The sequence below is a fragment of the Nannospalax galili genome, unplaced genomic scaffold (genome assembly GCF_000622305.1).
Source record: "Nannospalax galili isolate Female #2095 unplaced genomic scaffold, S.galili_v1.0 scaffold131, whole genome shotgun sequence".
Lineage (NCBI taxonomy): Eukaryota > Metazoa > Chordata > Mammalia > Rodentia > Spalacidae > Nannospalax > Nannospalax galili.
In genome coordinates this window covers 288,629-307,320 of record NW_008332088.1, presented here as the reverse complement: position 1 = coordinate 307,320, position 18,692 = coordinate 288,629, and the positions used below count along the sequence as shown (strand labels likewise).

General features: G+C 38.8%; 1 pseudogene; it reads right to left on the bottom strand.

The window, feature by feature from the left end:
• Nucleotides 1–1,161: 1,161 nt before the first annotated feature.
• Nucleotides 1,162–13,651, bottom strand: LOC103729213 (annotated as a pseudogene).
• Nucleotides 13,652–18,692: the final 5,041 nt, after the last annotated feature.

Genomic DNA, 18,692 nt, shown 5'->3' with positions numbered 1-18,692 from the left:
GAGTTATTGGTCAAGGAGCCCCCAGAGGTATCTAAAACAATACAGGCTGTTGCCATCGCCCCTGTTTAAGCACCAAAGCTCAGTTGTTGAAGACACCACATAGTTACAGACATAGAGAAATCAATCTCAAATTGACCTGGAACCTTCCCCTCCAGTTAGCTGTTACAGTGCTGAAAGGTTCTATGCAGGATGCTACGGGAGAAAAGACATCAGTGGTCTTGCCTGGCACTGAACCGTGCATGCTGCAATACTGGCCTGCCATGCAAGACATGCCTACTGGTAAAATAGCAACATGGTTGTTATGGGTAATTAACCTCTTTATGATTGGACATAAGGCTTTTTCCACAGTAGGGATTTCATGCCCGGTACTACAATTCTGGCCAAATGTCCGAGGCTGGGGAGGTCTAAGCTCTAAAACAAATTTTTTGTTGTTATTTTGTTAAATGGTCATGCTGCCAAATTATCTTCTAAATATTTGTGCTCTACCCATAGACTTGCGCTGTTGGTAACTTTGATCAGAAATGCTTCCATTTGCTAAGGATTTCTTTTTACTGACTAAATTTGTCCCTTAGAAATTTCACAAGTGCACACACTACTTTTGTTCACTTTCACCCTCCACCCTCCCTTCTATCCCTTCTGCCTCACTAGGACCCCTACATCCTCTCTACAGGTCCCTTTCTTACAATCGTGTCTTTTTGTTTTGTTTCATGAGCTGATTTTAATCAGGACAGTCTGTGTGGCCATCGGTTTAGAGCCTGGGGGGTTAAAATTTGGGAAACAACTGAAGACAGGGACTGACTCTCCCCCAGATCCATCAGTTGCCATTGGATCAGCAGAGAGGGATTAGGACCCTCTGAGCACCCCTCCCCTATTCAAGATCACAATTCCAATCTTTTTTTTTTTCTGTACAATAGTTTATTAAATACTCCCTAGACACATGGAAACAATTTTAGAGACCACACGGTTTTATAAAGCATAATGTCCACATCTTTACATAATGGCTTGCTCTTCACCCTCTGGTCAGAATGCTCTTCTCACTTGCAGGCACTGTGGCTTAGCCTGTGAGGATGCCGGGTTTCCACTCAGGGTTTCCACTTTTCTGGTCCAGGTCAGGGAAGCTCACAGGTTCTCTCTGCAAGCTCAGGTGACAGCTAAGTTCTCTTAGGTTCGTACGAGGGGTGCTCTTTCATCTGCCGATCCCTCATCCATGGGTCCCCGTCCTTGGCACGCAAGCCACGTGAAGATCAAGCCAAAGAACGTACCCAGTTCCCTGATGATGTAGGGTATGTTGGTGACAGTCAAAGTAGTGTTAATCACAGACTTTAGTCGACTTAGAAGACTCTCATTGAGAAACATCACTGGTAGAACCATGGTCCTTGTGTCTCCTGTCTCAATAAAATCATTTAACTTTCTGACATAAACATTGATTTGGAATCTCTTGGCTGCTCTTAAGATAATTCCAGTGAAAGGATTAATGTCCACAAATGTCTCATGGTCCTCCTCGTTTGGATGCATGCCTTCCACTGCAGAAATGAACTTATCAGCTTGGTAAAAGTGTGGGAAAGACATGATAATGGGTGCTCCGTTCTTGCAGATGCTCACATTCAGCACTCCTGAGCCCAGACGGTTTCCTTAGGTAGACAGAAGCCAGCGTTTTCAGAAGTATTGGCTAAAATTTCTGCAGGCACCTTATCCCGAAAAGCAGGCAGTCCTTCTACTCTCTCAAAGTCACTGAAAGTTATACATACTGACCTGCAGAAGTCAGAGGGGAAGACATAGAGGATTTCATCTTTGACTATTAACGGGTGAAAAGAATCTCCATCTGTCCCGTGAATCGTATTGCACTTGTTTATGGCCCACCAATCAAGTGACCTTCACTCACGTGGCCTGATGGCACTCTTGACAGGATTCTTTCTTTCTGGTCTGTGCTCTCACTTTGCTTTGAATAGTTTCCCTGCTATTTTGAAAATGTGTGTGCACTTATTCCAGTGCTTTGGATAAGAGGTCAAGAACCTAGAAACACCCAGCCCAGACCTCCGACCATGAAAAAATTGAAGCAATAATTGCTGAAAATTTCTCCAGATCTCAGACAGATGTGAGGACTTAGAAAAAAACTATTCAATTTGGGAGTCTTTTAGCTAGACCACTGAAGGGGTACGCCAATTGCCTCACCCTGAGTCCTGTTCTGCATGGAAGAAGCCAGAGCGGTTTGCGTCCCTATTCCCTATTGGCAATTTGGGTAACCCCTTCAGAGGATGGCATGATAAGAATAGGAGGTAGGAATTGGCTAGGCAGTTAGGGTAAAACGACCCCAAAGAAATGTGAAAGTTTCTTGGCTAAAAGTCAAAATGTCCTTGGACCTCTTAGCAAAATACTCTGTTCCAAAGGCCAAAAATGTCAGAAGTATTTGGGAGCTTTTATCTAATCCTTAAAAGATTTTAGGGTTACCTCTTCAGAGGGGGGAATGCTGGAAGGGAGGGAGTGGGCATGGATTTGATCGAAACACATTATATGCATGTATGAAATTCTCAATAAGTTTTTGCAATTTTTTTTAAAAAATAGGTATTAATGACCTGTAGATTTACTGTAACCAAACACGAATCAGAAGCCAGGGAAAAGCCTCACTCTGCCCTAGTGGTCTCGGAATGGTGTGTAACAGCTACAGTTCAAATACTATCAAACCAGTACTTGTTTGCTGCTAGGGAAGAATCCACTTCTCTTTTAATTTCATGGCTATAGGTTGCTGGTGTTTTTTTTCCTCAAGATGAAATTCAAGTTCAGTATTACAGTATTTAAAAATAAATTTCTTTTAGTACCTAATTTTTTTATACCCAAACTCTTATTTTCTAGTGTTTTAATAAGACAGATTAATCTTTCATGTGAACACTATAATTATGAATACATTTGTAATATATTATTTGATATGTTTCAACTTACTTTTACATTCATTTCCATACTTGGATTTTTTTATGTATATGTGTATGTGCCATGTACATACAGGTGCCCTTGGAAGCCAGAAGACGACAGGTCTGCTGGAAGTATAGTTACAGGCTGTTGTTAAATGCCTGATGTGTGTGCTGAGAACCAAACCTTGGTCCTCTGCAAAAGCAATACATGCTTTGCAAATGCTGAGCCATCTCCACCTCCCCATCATGCTTAGATTTTTATAACTCATATTTAACAATAATTTTCTCCTTCCTTCCAAATCAGACCACACTCTACCCATTTCTTAGCAGCCATAGCCTCACATCTTGGTTATTGTTTTTATTTTGGTTTGCTTTTGCTTTTTGGGAGACAGCAGGGTCATTGAACTCAGTCTTGTAAATGCTGGGCCTCTATCACTGAGCTACATCCACGATTCCTTTATTTTTATCTTTAAGTTTACTTTTGAGACAAGCTCAGGTATTATCCCAGCCTGGCCCTTGCCTCCTGCTCCTCCTCCCTTAGCTCCCCAACCAGAGGTGTGCGCTACCACACTGGCTCTCCACTGACTTGGGCATTTGTCTTTCCTTTGCTCTTCTGCAGTTTTTACTACAGTGCATCCACATCTGGATTTAAGTATTGATTCTCTTTGACCCTAGGACACACTTTTAATCTAAGTCCACAATTCTAGTCTTAGGCAGGCAACTGTTCCTGCTGTGAAATAATGTAAACAATGATCTTTTGCCGTTGTATAATAAAAGCTGTATTTTCTAACAATGTAATATAAAAATATACATAATTTCCTCCCAATTCAAATCCCTTCTTCTTGAATATTTTATTATTTAAAAATTTTTGTTGAATTTTGGTATATTTCATACAGAAAATCATCTTCACAATCCCTTGCCCTTTGGCACCCTCCCATAAGCCTGAACTGGAGTTCATAACATTCTGTCATTTGTGTTAAGGCCTAGCACGTAAAGTTAATGTCTCCAGATGTCCCTCAGTGCAATTTCATATACTGACATCGAGTCAGCCTTTCTAGAGTCCCTCCCTTTAAGATCAGCTCGTCCTCACCCAGCAGTAATCAGCTGCCAATAATTCTTTGACTAAGAATGGGTCCTGCTGTTCATTTCCACAGTTTTGTGCTGGGTTTGCATGGATCTTGTTCATGCTGACACCATTGCTGTAGGTTTGTATGAGCAGGGTCCCAGGTGCTTGTAGGATTATTTCCATATAGTCATACACCTCCTCCCTGGCCCTAACAATCATTCTACCCCCTCTTCAGCAATGGTCCCTGAGCCCTGGATGGGTGGATTTTAAATATGGGAGTCCTGTCCTGTCCAAGAACCCACACTCTGCAGACTCTTATTCTCTGCATTTTTGCCATTTGTGACCTTTTTTGTTCCTGGTCCTCTGATGTGTGAGGGAGCTTCATTGATGAGAACTGAAAGATGCATTAGTGTTCTCTTCATCCCTTGTTCTATGTTCCATGAAGCTTTAGGTATAGATGTTGCATCCTAGACGTGCCACTTAGATTTGGACAATTCACAGACAATCTGCGTGTGTGACCAGTTATAGAACTCTGTCTCTTGAAAAAGAAGGGTCTTTGATGGTTGGTGACCAGTATACTTCTCTATAAATTTAAGGATTCATATTTTCAACCTAGTAAGAAATTACATTTGTCTACAGATGTGATAACCTTGGAGTTTTCTCTAAGATCTATGACCTCTCCAGCTATGTGTATTTGGCTAGGTTAGCAGCTTGTGTATTGCTCTCCAAAGCTATGAGAGCTAGCCTTCAGGGGAGGTGGCTTCCAGGTCAGTTCCAGCTCTGTTGCTCCAAATCCTGTGTCCAAAGTATGTCCTGTCTTCAGCAATAGGGTCTTACCATCAAGTTCTGGAAGATAATCAAGGACTGTAGCAATAGCCTGTGTAATTCTGGGAGTCTTTTGGACTAACTTGCCAACAACTCAAAGGAATATTTCTCCTTCCTGTCACTGTTTCTTGTTAGGTAGTCTTTGGGTATACCAAGAACTACGGGAATAAAGGGGAAGAAGCAACTCAAGAGGGATGGGACCACAGCAGACAGAAATTACCAAGGGAGAAATGGGGAAAATGGGGACACTTTAAATGGGAGGGTGAAGAGGGAGGATAAACAGAGAGAGAGAGAGAGAGAGAGAGAGAGAGAGAGAGAGAGAGAGAGAAATAGTACCTAGCTAGTATAGAAAACCAGAAGGATATGGATTACTCCAAAAACCTACTGAAGAATTACACATACAATATCTTTGTTATTTTAAAAGTCAAATACCCTTAAAGTTAATTATATTTGATTTAATCTATAAAATTAGCTTAGGATTTATTAGTTTCTTTCGAATGAAATTACTATTTTACTCTGCATTAATATTTGGGTGCTATAAAATTAGTGTTATCTGGAATGTTCAAAATAAAATAATTTGAATGCTTTCTAAGTTAAATTATAAAGCATAATAAATTCTGCAAGGTATTAAAATGCAATGTTTAAAAATGATTAGATTAGAAGGAAAATTAATATTTAAGCAAATCAATAATTAATGAATTTTTTTTAGTGCTTTTACATTATGAGTATCAATGCATTACCTGCATGTGTGCAAGTGTTGCCGTGTGGCGCACTAACTGCAGAAGTCAGAAGAGAGTGTTGGATTCTCTTGGAGCTGGAGTTACAGACTATTGTTAACGGCCATGTATGTACTGGGAATTGAACCTGGGTCCTCTCCAAGAACAGCTAGTTTTCTTAACAACTGAATCATATCTCCAATGATAAATTTTTATTATCTCTCCAATCAATGAATTTTTATTATGCATTTTGTTTTGTTTCTAATGTAATGAGATTTCTTCTTCCTTTAACATTTTATTCACTTTCTTCATCTACTTCCTCTAGGTACACAGGGAGTGACCGCCCCTTTTCTCCTGGTTTAGTGATAATAGAAACACATATGGTTGGACATTCCTTTAGGGAGTCCTGCTTGTACTTACTGCTATCTACAGAAAAATTAGGGAACAAAAGTATATTTCCAATGAGTGCAGAGCCTTGTATTGGCTTCCTGTTTCAGGCTAGCTTGCTACCTCTTTCGTCTGCACATAAAATACAGAATTTTTTTTTCTATATGGTATTCCCCGAGCACACGATTTTCCTTATTTTCATTACTGCTTGGGAACAGGAAAATTGTATTTTTTATTAAGTTCACAAGTTTGCTTATGTTTATTATTGATAAAGATATTAAAATGTTATTTTGAGAAGACACTATTCAGCAAATGGTACAGAAACATATAAAATAGGTTACATAAGCCGATTAGACTTTAATGAGGGCCAGCTAAAACCAAATCAGTTGTAGTATCATTCCCAATGGCCAAATTTTGAAGGCTTGGGAAAAGCACAGCAATAAAAACAAAGCAAAAGCTCAGATCAGTATCCTAGAGCTCCACAGTATTTCCCTTAGGAAAAATAATCTTGGCTACAAGGCTAATTTCAACATCTCATTCCTCTGATTTTCAATAATAGTGTGATTAGGATCATGAACTCTGATTTTCAAGATAGTTTTGTCTATCTCAGTTCTAATTTATCAGTCTCAATATTTACCATCACTTGTCTAATTTGATCTCATCCAAATGATAATCTTCCCTTTTCAGAAACTCCAGAGCAAATCGTTCTCATTCAATTACAGTTTCCTATTTAGTTTTAAAAATCACCAGTTTCTAATTTGAATTTCTAAGCAGAATAAAAAAAGGAGAGTAACAGAAACAATTAAACACCAACAGTATACTGTGATTCCATGAAAGCAAATCTGAGGCTCTACAGGATTTAAGAAAACGTGAAGAGAGCAGCATAGAATTACCTCAGGTTAGAATCTCCAGGTTTAAATTTTCTTTACAATGAGAGCAGCTTTCCAACATCCCTACACCAGGAATTTCTGAGTGTAAAGTGTGTACCTGGTACTCGTTACTGCCATGAGGATTTAGTCCTTCAGTACATATTGACTACAGCTCTACTGTATGATTCATGTACTTGTAGCTAATGGTTTATGGTACCATGGCTGGGTCTGTAAGCATGGTCAAAAGCCCATGTCTGCGGAGGTCATAGATCCTAGTGGGGACACTGATTCTCTTTGTTTTGCTAAATGGACATGTTGCATCCATCGAACTGCCTTCTAAATATTTATGACTGTACCATAGATTAGTGCTGCTGGCAGCTTTGGCCAAAGAAGTTTCTTTCTGCAGTAGCAGGAGTCATTGCAGAAAATCAGAACTGGTCGGTCAAAGTGCTGAGAAGTGAAAACTGAAAGCTCATCATTGAATGCAGCCTCTGCGTCATCGCCTCCGAGACTCAGCAATACTACAGTGTGGAAGAGTACCAGAAAGTGGGCGAGCTGGAGGATGGAGAGAAGTGTCATGAACGCTGTCTTCTGGCCTGACAGGGCTATTGCACTTATTATGACGTAGGAACTGTGTTTAGCTGTGCAAAAGCTGCACAGGATTAGGCCCCTTGCCATTCTGACATGGATGGAGTAAGGGTTTATGAGGACACACCCTGCTGTGAGTATTTATAGGCAGTTATTGGTTGCTGAGGGGGACATTTTCCTCAGTGGTGTGGCCACTGGCAAGTTACTCATGCTTCTGTAAATAACTCCTCAGCCATGTTCATGTAAGCAACTCTGATGAAACTCATGGGTACACACACACACACACACACACACACACACACACATGGGTGCACACACACACACACACACACACACACACACACACACACACACACACTGCACATCTCACACTACATAAGAGAGGAGAAACAGGACTATCTGGGAAAAGGAAGGATATCAAGAGAAATGGGAGGGAGTCAAAGAGAGAAATGAGGATGAATGTGATCAAAATATGTCATGTGCATACATGAAAATGTCATAATGAAATCTATTATTTGTATAATTAATACATGCCAATAAAAAGAAAAAAAGATACATGTGGCCCTCAGAGAACTTAGAGTACAGTAGTTATAGGAAGGCAGAAAAATGTAAACAAAATTTCAGACTGACAATCAGGCAGTGTAGTAGCAAATGTAACAGACACATACAGATTCAGTTGACCTATAAAAGAAGGCTAATTTCCTCCCAAATGGCTTTATATAAAAAACAAGGAATAAAGGGGTTGCAGTTAGTGGTCTACTGAATCGTCGTGAAATTTGTAAATGTTAGTCAGTGTTATTATTGTAAAAATGAACTAGATATTGCCAAAGAAATGAAGTTGCTATAATGTGATTGTTACAGGAAAACAGGGCCTTGGGATGAGCTGAGCACAGAGAGGGCAACAAGAGACTGACATGGAGAAATCGGGAAGCCTGTTCTCCATAGAGGGCTTGGGCAGAGGTTGATCTCTCCAAAGACCTGGAGCCCTGTGTTGAGTCCCCATACAGGACTTACAGATTCCTGCATATTGTCACAGCATTGATGGGTGTACAGCCTATGTCATTATGGCCCAGGGGCTTAGAGACCTAACACCACTCACTAGAAATTCCTTATGTAGGTATGTTTACATAGGCAGATGTTTAGGGCAGAGTGAAGATCGTTTTTAATGGAGTATTATTGCAGGTGCTTTAGCAAGGCAGTGACATGTAGATGATCCACTAGACAGACATGGTATTGGTTGCTTTCTCCATTTTGGTTTTATTTTTTTCAACTCTGATTTTACTATGCTTTTATAAAACCACTACAAGGTGAGTATTATATTCCAAACAATAAGATCTGTCATAAAGCAATGTTAGACGTATACCAAAGTGAAACTAAATGAATGGCTATATTTCCTTTCCACATCATTACTATATTGTGCAAAACATGGACTCAGTAGGAAAATGAATAAAGATCTTGATACAAAGATTAATATAACTCTGGGTATGGTGATATACACCTTTAATCCCAGCAGGCAGATCTCTGTGAGATTCAGGTCAGCCTTCACTGCCTAGTGAGTTACAGGTCAGCTGGGGCTAAGGGAAACCCTGCCTAAGAAAATAAAAAATAAACTTAAAAACCCAAGATTAATATAAAGCATGATCAGGAAGAAAGAGATATGGAGAAGCTTGCCCAGCATTCTAAAGCAAAGTTGGTATGTATGAAGGGTTCCAGAGGAAGGACCAGAAATTATAGCACATAACAAGGTTCGAAGTATGTAGCAAACCCCCCCCATCACACCCCTCTCATCTTCCTAAACAAACTTTGAAACATTAAAATGTAGAAAATAATGCATGTGTGAAAGGCAGAAAACACGCAATTATGAAAAGCCATTCCAGATAGCTGTTAAAGGTAACTGTAGTCAGTTAGTTCATTAATGAAGAAGTATTTACAGAATATTTTTAATAAACAGAAACTATGAGTTTCCCTACCATAAAATGCCATATTTTGAATTACAGTCTTTTCCTTTAGACCTGTACTTGGGGTTATGATGTCCAGAGTTTTCGGCATAACTTGTCTGTATTCTTACATTTGGGCCAAGAAATCTGCATCATTTCACTTGGTAAAAAGACTTGTTTGTAAAATAACCTATCAAAGGTATTTTTATGTAGTTGGAGTAATTATCCTTAAGCCTGAAATGAAAGTAAGACAGGTCAAGTGAGAAAACCTGATATAATTTAGATTCCCACCTTAGCTTTCAAAAGCCAAATACGTAATTGATGATTAGTGTAGAAAAGGACAAAAAGATCAAGCCAATTGCTCATTTCTCCACAGCCAAGGCTTTGTAAATGACCATTTAATGTGTTTATGCTTTAGAGAAAATTGTACTTGGCAGCTTGGACTGTATCATGCAAAAAGTTTTTAAAACAATGGTTTATTTTCATGTCCAACAAGAAAATCAAACTCAACCTCAAGTTTAAGTAACTTAAAGTTATACTCATTTATGTTATTTAGTACATGAAGTGATTTAATTTGTTTCTAAGAAAAACAATATTAAATCATTAGAACTGAAGAAATATTATATGTAATTTCCCATAGAAACCTGGGTTTGTAAGACTTCAGTGCTAAAGCACAATCATCTTAGTCAACCCTTAGCAATAGATTAAGCGTTTGATCAAGAGAATTTTAACATTCATTTATTGTGTGTATATAGGAGTATATGCATACAGTGGGGTAATGAGTGCAGACCACCACAAACATGGATGCAGAAGACAGCATGCAGGAGTCAGTTCTTTCCCTCACCATGTGGTTCTCGGGATCCAACACGGGTCATAGAGCTGGGCAGACAGCAAGCACCTTTACCTCTAAGCCATCTTGTTGACTTGAAAAGTTTGAAACTCCTTTTTCCCTCAATAATTCTCCACTATGATAAGTTTTTAATTGCATGGTGCCGGTGGTGTTTTTATTTGCTTGTTGAATACAACCAATTGTATTCTTACGGAATTCTTACAGAATTCATCTAATTCTTACAGAATTCTTCTAATTTGCTCACTTTTGTCCATTCCTGTGTTTCCATTCTAGACTGTGTACAGCAATCACATGAATGTGTGAGGTTCCACCCAGTGTCTGACATTAATATGCTTTGAGGAATCGCTAGTCAGTATCATAAGCCTCCAGTGCTTTCTTTGTCCACCTACAAGGAAACAGCTACAAATAAAAGCTTCGTTCCTTAATGAGATTATTCCATGCAGACCACAAGCTTTTGTTGGAAATAAAAAGATTCTATTATTTTAATTCATACTATTATCACTGTTTTTATTATTTTAAATTGCCAGCTTTTCCCTGAGTATCGGCAACAAATGAGGACTAAAAATTTGTAAACTTTCATGAATTTTCAGTGTATATGAATTTTTAAAACTTAATTTTTTCTTTAGTTTCTTTTGAAATAGAAAATAATTGTCCTTTCTGTAAGAGGAATATTGTTTCTTTACAAAACTTTAGATTAGTTTGACATCTATCAATAAAGTATGGCTCAGCATGGTGACTCACGCCTTTAATCCCAACATTTGGCAGGCAGAGGCAGAAGGATTTCTTTGAGCTCCAGGTCAGAGTGGGCTGCATAGTGAGACCCCTTTCTCAGAAAAAAAAAAAGTATAGAAAAGTATGGCTCCTAAATTACCTTCAGTTACTAAAATATAATACATTTTTAAAATTAACACTGACAAATTTGAAGCGTTATAGAATGAAAACTCGTATACATGCAATGTGAATGTTGAGAAAACCTCTACAGGGAAGGCGTGTGAAACTCAAGATGAGTAAACAGTCCATGCTAAGAACACCACTGTGGTGGTTACTATGCAATGCCATGTTATGGTGAAGCTTTAATAAAGACTGTCTAACTCTTAGCATCCACGTCAGCCAAGAGAAACCTGAACTGCTCTGAGAAGCTGTTCCTCCGGAATTCTCTTGTCCTAAACTCCTGAACAAAGGCTCACACTATCTGTTATTGAAACACGATCTAGCATGAAGTGGGAAAGTAAAACTAGAGCCGTCTAATCTGATGTCTATGTCCATTTTGACTCATGTTGACCTAGAATAGCACACACGCAACCACAAAAAGACTATAAATTCAATCACTGTTGACTGCAGCACAGTGGGGCAATCATTGCTGCCAATAAATATATAAACATGAGCACACACCCACATACATGCACACACACACACACACACACACACACACACACACGCGCGCGTTCATGCACTGCTGTGTGTCAAGAGCAAGAAAGGGTCATGAGCTGTATGCTTAGGTTACAAGCAGAGCTCAAGGCTCCATAAGCTTGTCTACATTATAAACAAGCTAAGATTTACTTTTTGGTCTCAAGGTTAAATAACAGTAATTTTTCCAGAGGATGTTCATATTGTAAAAGTCATTCCCATGCACCATGAAGTAAAGGTATGTGAATGCCAGGGTAAACAGACAGCCCAGCCCATTCATTTTATTTGCTCTGCATAGAACTGAAATATTTGGTTTGTTTAGTAAATGTTGTACTTAATGTAGGCTTAGTAAGAGGACCTGTTGCCCTAAATTTCTAACCTTAAGAAGCGATTACATATGTTTTTCAATATGTTTTACTTACACAATCTAATCATTTGCCCTTTACCAACATTCTTTAGGATAAATTAGCAATGTCTGACTAGAGCATTGAAAACATGAGGTGTGATTTTAATCATTTTTCCTATTTTCTTGCCAATTTTACCTACAATTAACAAGTAAATGTGTCTCTTTTTCTTCTTATTCTTGCAAGAAATATGGGGCTCTAGGCCGAATATTTTTGTTATGACAACTATGTGTTTTGTCCCATCGATTTTGACTACCAGCATCTTACTATTTGACTTAAACACTTATTAAAGAATTTTTAATACATTTTCTTTATTTTTGAGCATATGAAAGGCAATATATATGTGGTGTGACTATTTTAAGTGTAACCATGAGCATCCTACCTACTTAAACAGCCATCAATTAAAGTACCATTTTCAGCAAAATCACTGTGTGCTCCATCATACTGGGCAGTGTGGAGGAATGAGCAGAAGCCTGAGTTGATCGAAGGATCTGGAAATGCCAAGGTCTCAGGGTCTGTATGGTACCGATGTGAGGGTTTGACACCTTGGGAATCCATGCAGTACAGATGTGAGGATAACAGTGTTTGACACCTAGAAAGAGCACATCCAGGTACTTTCATCTAGAAGTTACTCTTTGACCCTGAGTAAAATTATATTAATCCCAGCACTCAGGAGGCAGAGAGAGGTGGATCTCTGGGAGTTCAAGGCCAGTCTGGTTTCCATAGCGAATCCAGGCCAGCTGGGGCTACAGGGAGACCCTGTCTCAGAAAAAAAAAAAAAAAATTACATTCAGTTCAGCATATGTCCCCCAGTGGGGAGTGGGGAGAGATTAACTTGAAGTTTTCTTTGTTTCAAGATTTGACTTCTCTAAGCACATAAAAATCTTATAAACCCTTAGAATTGTCTAGCAAATGCCATTGCATTGTCTGTTTAAATATAGCCGCATTTAGAGCCACTCATTTTGAATGTTTTTTTCTTTTCTACGATAACTGTCCTAACCTAGCTACTGTCTAGTTTTATCAGTATTTTGTTATATATTTTATGTAGAAATTCCAAATCAAAGAAAATGAGAAGGAACATTGGTCAATGAACTTTAGTGCACAATTCATATTGTGTTGTACAGGTGACTAGTGTGCCTTTCATTCGAGGCTCGAGGATATGACTCTGTGCCGTATTTGCACATCTAGAAATGTAGTCTATGGAAAACAAACCATCTATGTCTCCATTGTTGCTTGTTTCCATCTCCACTGTCTTCTCCCAGAACAGCCACAAAACCATGCTACTCTGAGCCTACCTTTCACAGGTAGAGGGCTCCCTCCTGTGGGCAAGGAACTGAAACCGTCTCCATGGCAACAAACCACTGCCAACCCTGATAAGAAACACTGAGAAATCCTGGGATTGTATTAGCAAAAAGAAAATAGGAAATGGAAGAGAATCTTGGGAAGGAGGAGCAAAGACCAGAAAAAAAGTTGCCGTAAAGAATAAGCAGAATAACGGAGAGCCATGGAAGAAACAGGGCCAGTTGTATCCTGAGCTATTGGATGATGGGAGGAATGGACTCAGAAGAGAAGGGAGGAGAGTGCTAACAGGTTAATGGAGGAATACCTGAAGTCAGTAAACACAACCCACTCACTCATCCAAACAAATGATGATGAACACTTCAAATGTGAGAAAAATATTGTTACGGTAATTCATCTCGGAAGCATTTCAGTAATGATTAGCCTAATAATCATTTCCACCGAATGACCAGGGTATCTTGTTATCTTCCATATCCTGCTTATGCAAACCAAAAATGTATTTATTTCACTGATGAAAAGACCAAGACGGGAACAATAATGGATATTTCTATTCTAAAATGTAACATAAAAATGATAACTATATCCTACTGTATGTCTAGCACTGTGCTCAAATGTTTATAAATTATGGGTTTAATCAGCTAATAAAATAGGGCAAGTGAAAGAGCATAATAGAGTCTGAGGTCTGACGTTCAAAAAGGAATTCTATGACTAGGAGCGAAGAATAAACTTGCAGCAGGAACATGTGGTGAGACAAATAACAGGGATGAAAATGATCAGGGTCTCATAGTAGGATATTTTAAAGTCAAAGCTGCAGTCTTAGGAAATGTAGAAGTTTCTCAAGGGTTATATGAAGAGTAGAGATATGTCTTCCCTTTTTACAAAAAAGAACTGTTCTCTGTTATGTAGAAGAATACATGCAGTTACCATTGAACCAGTTGACCAAATAGGGTATGGAAGAAATCCCAACAAGCATCCATGGTGGTTTGGATGTGAGAGACTGTGTATTGGATGAAAAGATTTATTTTTCTAAATGAATTTTGAAGATACATTTTGTAGCAATTCCTAGCAGAGCAGACAAAGATTATTTCATAATTGCAAGCCATAAGTCCTTGAAGGAATGAGTATCTACTTTATCTAGGAAAAGAAAATTTGAGAGACTCAGTAGTTCAGGGTTACTTTTTTTGTTTTGTTAGTTTTGTTTTGCTTTTTATTTTTGTTTGCTTGGTTAGTTGGTTTTTACTAGATAGCTATCATAGTATGAGATTCTAAGAAATCATAAGTCTAAAAAAGTTTATGTTCAAATGTACTCTTAGTGATTGCACACATTATGGAGGAAGTGTGAAGGAAGGAAGAAAAAAATAAAAAATAGAATACCTGGTACATGACTACTTGGCCATTTCTTGGGTCAAGCACTACCAATAGGTCAATTTCCAAAGCTATCCAAGAGGCCATATACAACAGAACAGCACAGAAACGAGGGCCAGAGGAGGAAGGAAAGGGAATCCATTTATTCTCTATCTCCCAACATGGATATACCTTGAGTGTAGCACATACTCTATCTTCAGATTTTTGTTTATGTATATTAATATAATGTTATATGCCTCAAAGTCATCAAAGAAGCTCTGTACTGGGAATCAAAGCCTAACAGTTGAGAGGGGAAGAGCTCAAACCCATCAGGGTCGCATCATTCCCTTGTACAAATACTTTCCTCAGTCGCTAGACAGATTAAGATGAAACATATTTGTTAAACAAAATGAAAGTATAGAAATAATAGGCCAATAGATCTTACTAAAGGCTGAGTTGATGTGAAATGTTTATGGGTATCTATGTGATTGAATTATAGATTACAAAAGGGCAGCTGAGCGCATGAATCTTGGAAAATAGGGTTAGTTAGAAACAACTTTAAGCCAGAGACTATAAATGAGTAAGTTGTAAATTTAGGTGAATGAAACATCACTAATTCATTTCTGAATGATTTAGAAGGCAGTGGGAGAATGATGGGGGTGTGAGAAAAGGAGGGATGGAGGGAAGAAGAGGGAGAGAGAACTTGCAACAAAAAGTACAGTTTGGGGACTGGAGAGACGCAGCAGTCAAGAGCACTTGCTGCTTTTGCAGAGGACCCAGGTTCAGTTCCCAGCACCCACCTGACAGCTCACAATTGTCTGTAAAACAGTCGCAGAGAAGCAGTACTCTCTTATGAAGTCTATAGGCATTGCATGAACTTGGTTCACATACAGACAGATCACTCATACACACACAATAAAGATCTTTTAACTATTTTTAAAAATTTGCAAAGCTTTACTTTCTTTCACTTTATAGTGAATGTAAGATCACCCAGAAAGGAAAACAAAGGGATGATCAACACTGCACACTTTTAATAAGAATAAAAATTTTAAAAAATTCAAAAGGATCTCTGGTTTCAGATTCAAAACCCAGAGTCAGCTCACAGGCTCAGTTACTTATAGGGCAGAAAGAACAGGGTAGGTAAGAAATTGAAAAGCTTGCTTCCTTGCATTGAGTTGGCCTTTGCAGGGGGCGGGGTGTGTCTTGGTAACCAGGAAGTGGTCAGTTAAAGAATGTTGAGTAATTGGTAATCATGTTTCAGAGGTTGAAAGGTCATGGAACTTAACCCAGAGAAACAAGTCACTATAGTTCTGCAAAACAAATTACTGGGTATTGTTGCAGGTCAACCAAAATGAAGATCTTTACAAAAAAATGTGAATCTTGTGGGAATGAATGGCTTTTCTGGGACCAAGTTAATCACAAGCTGTGAGATCATTTAGAAGGGTATGTTCAATCTGTTTTCCTAATGTGCACTCAGCTTCTTTAAAGTTAACTAACTTTAAGGAAAATAATATAATTTATCTTACTGTGCTTTGAATACAGATGTAATTAATCCATTCATGCTAAGTTGAATGCATAGCTTTAATCATATACCTTCTTCCTTACTAAGACTCAGATATGCCTCTGACTCCAAACAATGTGTATGTGTGTGAGATGTGGCAATTAGACTTGAGACCAACATTGAAAGCAACAATAATGTAGAAAAGAAATAACATACCACCAAAATGCTGAAAACAGCAAAGGGACATAGATTGATGACATCTGTTCATAGATTTGTGTGGTGTTCTGGGTCAATTGAATCAGAAAAATAACTTCTTCCCTTGTAAATTCTGGCTACAGATTCATTAGGACAAAGTTCCTCGTTCCTTGCTTTTACTGTGACTGATGTGCTGTTCAATAAATATAAGAGAAGACACTTTCTTTGACAGAACAGAAAGTCACAGTTCAGAGAGAAATCAGAATACCTTAGGACAGAGCAGGCTCACTCTTGGTTTAAATGATTCCTAGAGGTATATTTTCTTTGATATGGCACTACCAAAACCTTACCTAAAAGAGATTATACGAAATTAATTAAATGTAAAAATGAATCACAATAAAAATATATAAGTAGAACTGGACATGGTTACATGCTTATAACCCTGGAACTTTGGAGGCAGATGCCAGTGGGTCTCTGTGAGATCAAGGCCAGCCAGGTCTACATAACAAGTTCTTGGCCAGGTGGGGCTACAGGAAAAATTTGTAAAAAAGATATATACATACAGTTGGCCCAGATAATCCAATTTATTTTTACTCTTAAGGTCATTTGAAGATCAGTTCCTCAGGGGTCACATTGGGTTGGGAGGAGCCCTGGCTCCTTTCTTTTACCAGTTCCACCTATGTGAGGATAAGTCAAAGGTCCTGCTCGACCTTCTTACCAGTTCCACCTATGTGAAGATAAGTCAAAGGTCCTGCTCGACCCTGGTGGGCTTCGCTTAGAAGCCTGGAGAAAATGATTCGTAATTCCTCTATGTTGACCCTCCTCTATGTAGACAGGACACTGGATCAAGTCTATCTCCTGGGGTCTCCTCAGCCTCCTTGATCAAGAGGACAGGTGACCCACCACAATTACAGGACATTTTGGGAGATGCTCATAGTCCCCTGGAACCAGTCAACCTAGGAGCGCAAGGAGCAAAAATTGTCCTTTATGTCCCACTGACCAAATTATTATAGGCCTCAAAGTATGTCTGTTAAACATCCAAGAAGGTTAGTTCCACCAGTCTGGTACTTTTAATTACTGTGTGTCATGTAGATAAATCTTGGGCAAAGACCAATTGTTCTCAGATAAACTTTACCTAAACATGTATTTCTTGATCTGCTATGTATGATTTGTCAGCAGGTTGTATGAGTAATATGGTTCCCTGTGGTTTTCAAAACTAGCAAGGCATTATTTATCTCTCGCATTGTCTCTCACCTCCACCATGGTTTTCCCACTTTAGGTGCCCCCATTTTCCCCCTTTCTCCCTTAATAATACCCTTTTTCTATGGTCCTACCTCTCTCTTGAGCTCCTTCTTTCCCCACTAGGTTCCTTGTATACCCTTCCCTCCCCCCTCCCTTAAACTAACCCCATTTTTACCCATTATCTCCCTTATTAAGGCCTGTTTTCCTGCTGTTCTTCTCTTTCAGGTTTTCTTTTCCTTTACCTCCCTGTTTTTTTCCCATTATCATGGTTCCTGTAGTTATGTCTGGATACATACTTATATCAGGGTTTGGTTCTAGGATCCACATATGAGGGAGAACATACATTGATTTTTTTTTTTTTGAGTCTGTGTTACTTCACTTAGTATAACAGTTTCTAGTTCCATCCATTTACCTGCAAATTTCACCAACCATTGTTGCGCAGGACCTTTGACTTACCTTCACATAGGTGGAACTGGTAAAAGAAAGGAGCCAGGGGCTCCTCCCAAGCATATGTGACAACTGAGGAACAGATCCTTAAATGACCTTAAGAGTAAAAATAAATCGGTTTATCTGGACCAACTGTATGGCCTTAAACACCCAAAAGGAAAGTATAACCGAAGATTACAGGGTCAATATAATTTCATAAGATTCCATATGTATAGCTAAAGGCTACATAACAAGCAACAATGCCAGTCAGGTGATATCTTCTTTTGAGTTATTGGCCAGGGTGGCCAAAGGGATTCCCAGATAGTAACCCAGCATAGAACTGGGAAAATGAACAGCAGACCCCAATCTTATCCAAAGGGATATTGACAACTGACTATCACTAGATGAGAAACAGCTGACCTTCCTAAAACAAAGACCTCTAGATAGGCTGACTAGATTCCCCAGAAGGACAAGTATTGGGGAATGGCTGGGGTGCAGACAACACAGCAGACAGTAGCAGGAATATCAGAGCATAAGGGCTCTAGTGGGGGGAGGGAGGCTATGGGAAGGTACTATCTGGCAAGTGGGTATAAAAAATAAATTAATTAAATAAAAAAGATAAAAGAATAATAATAATAGTAGATTTGAAAAACATTACCATTGAAATCTACCTGATGACTTTATAGCCACGCTCAGATACCAAGGAGCTCAGAAAGTAACCAACTGTCAC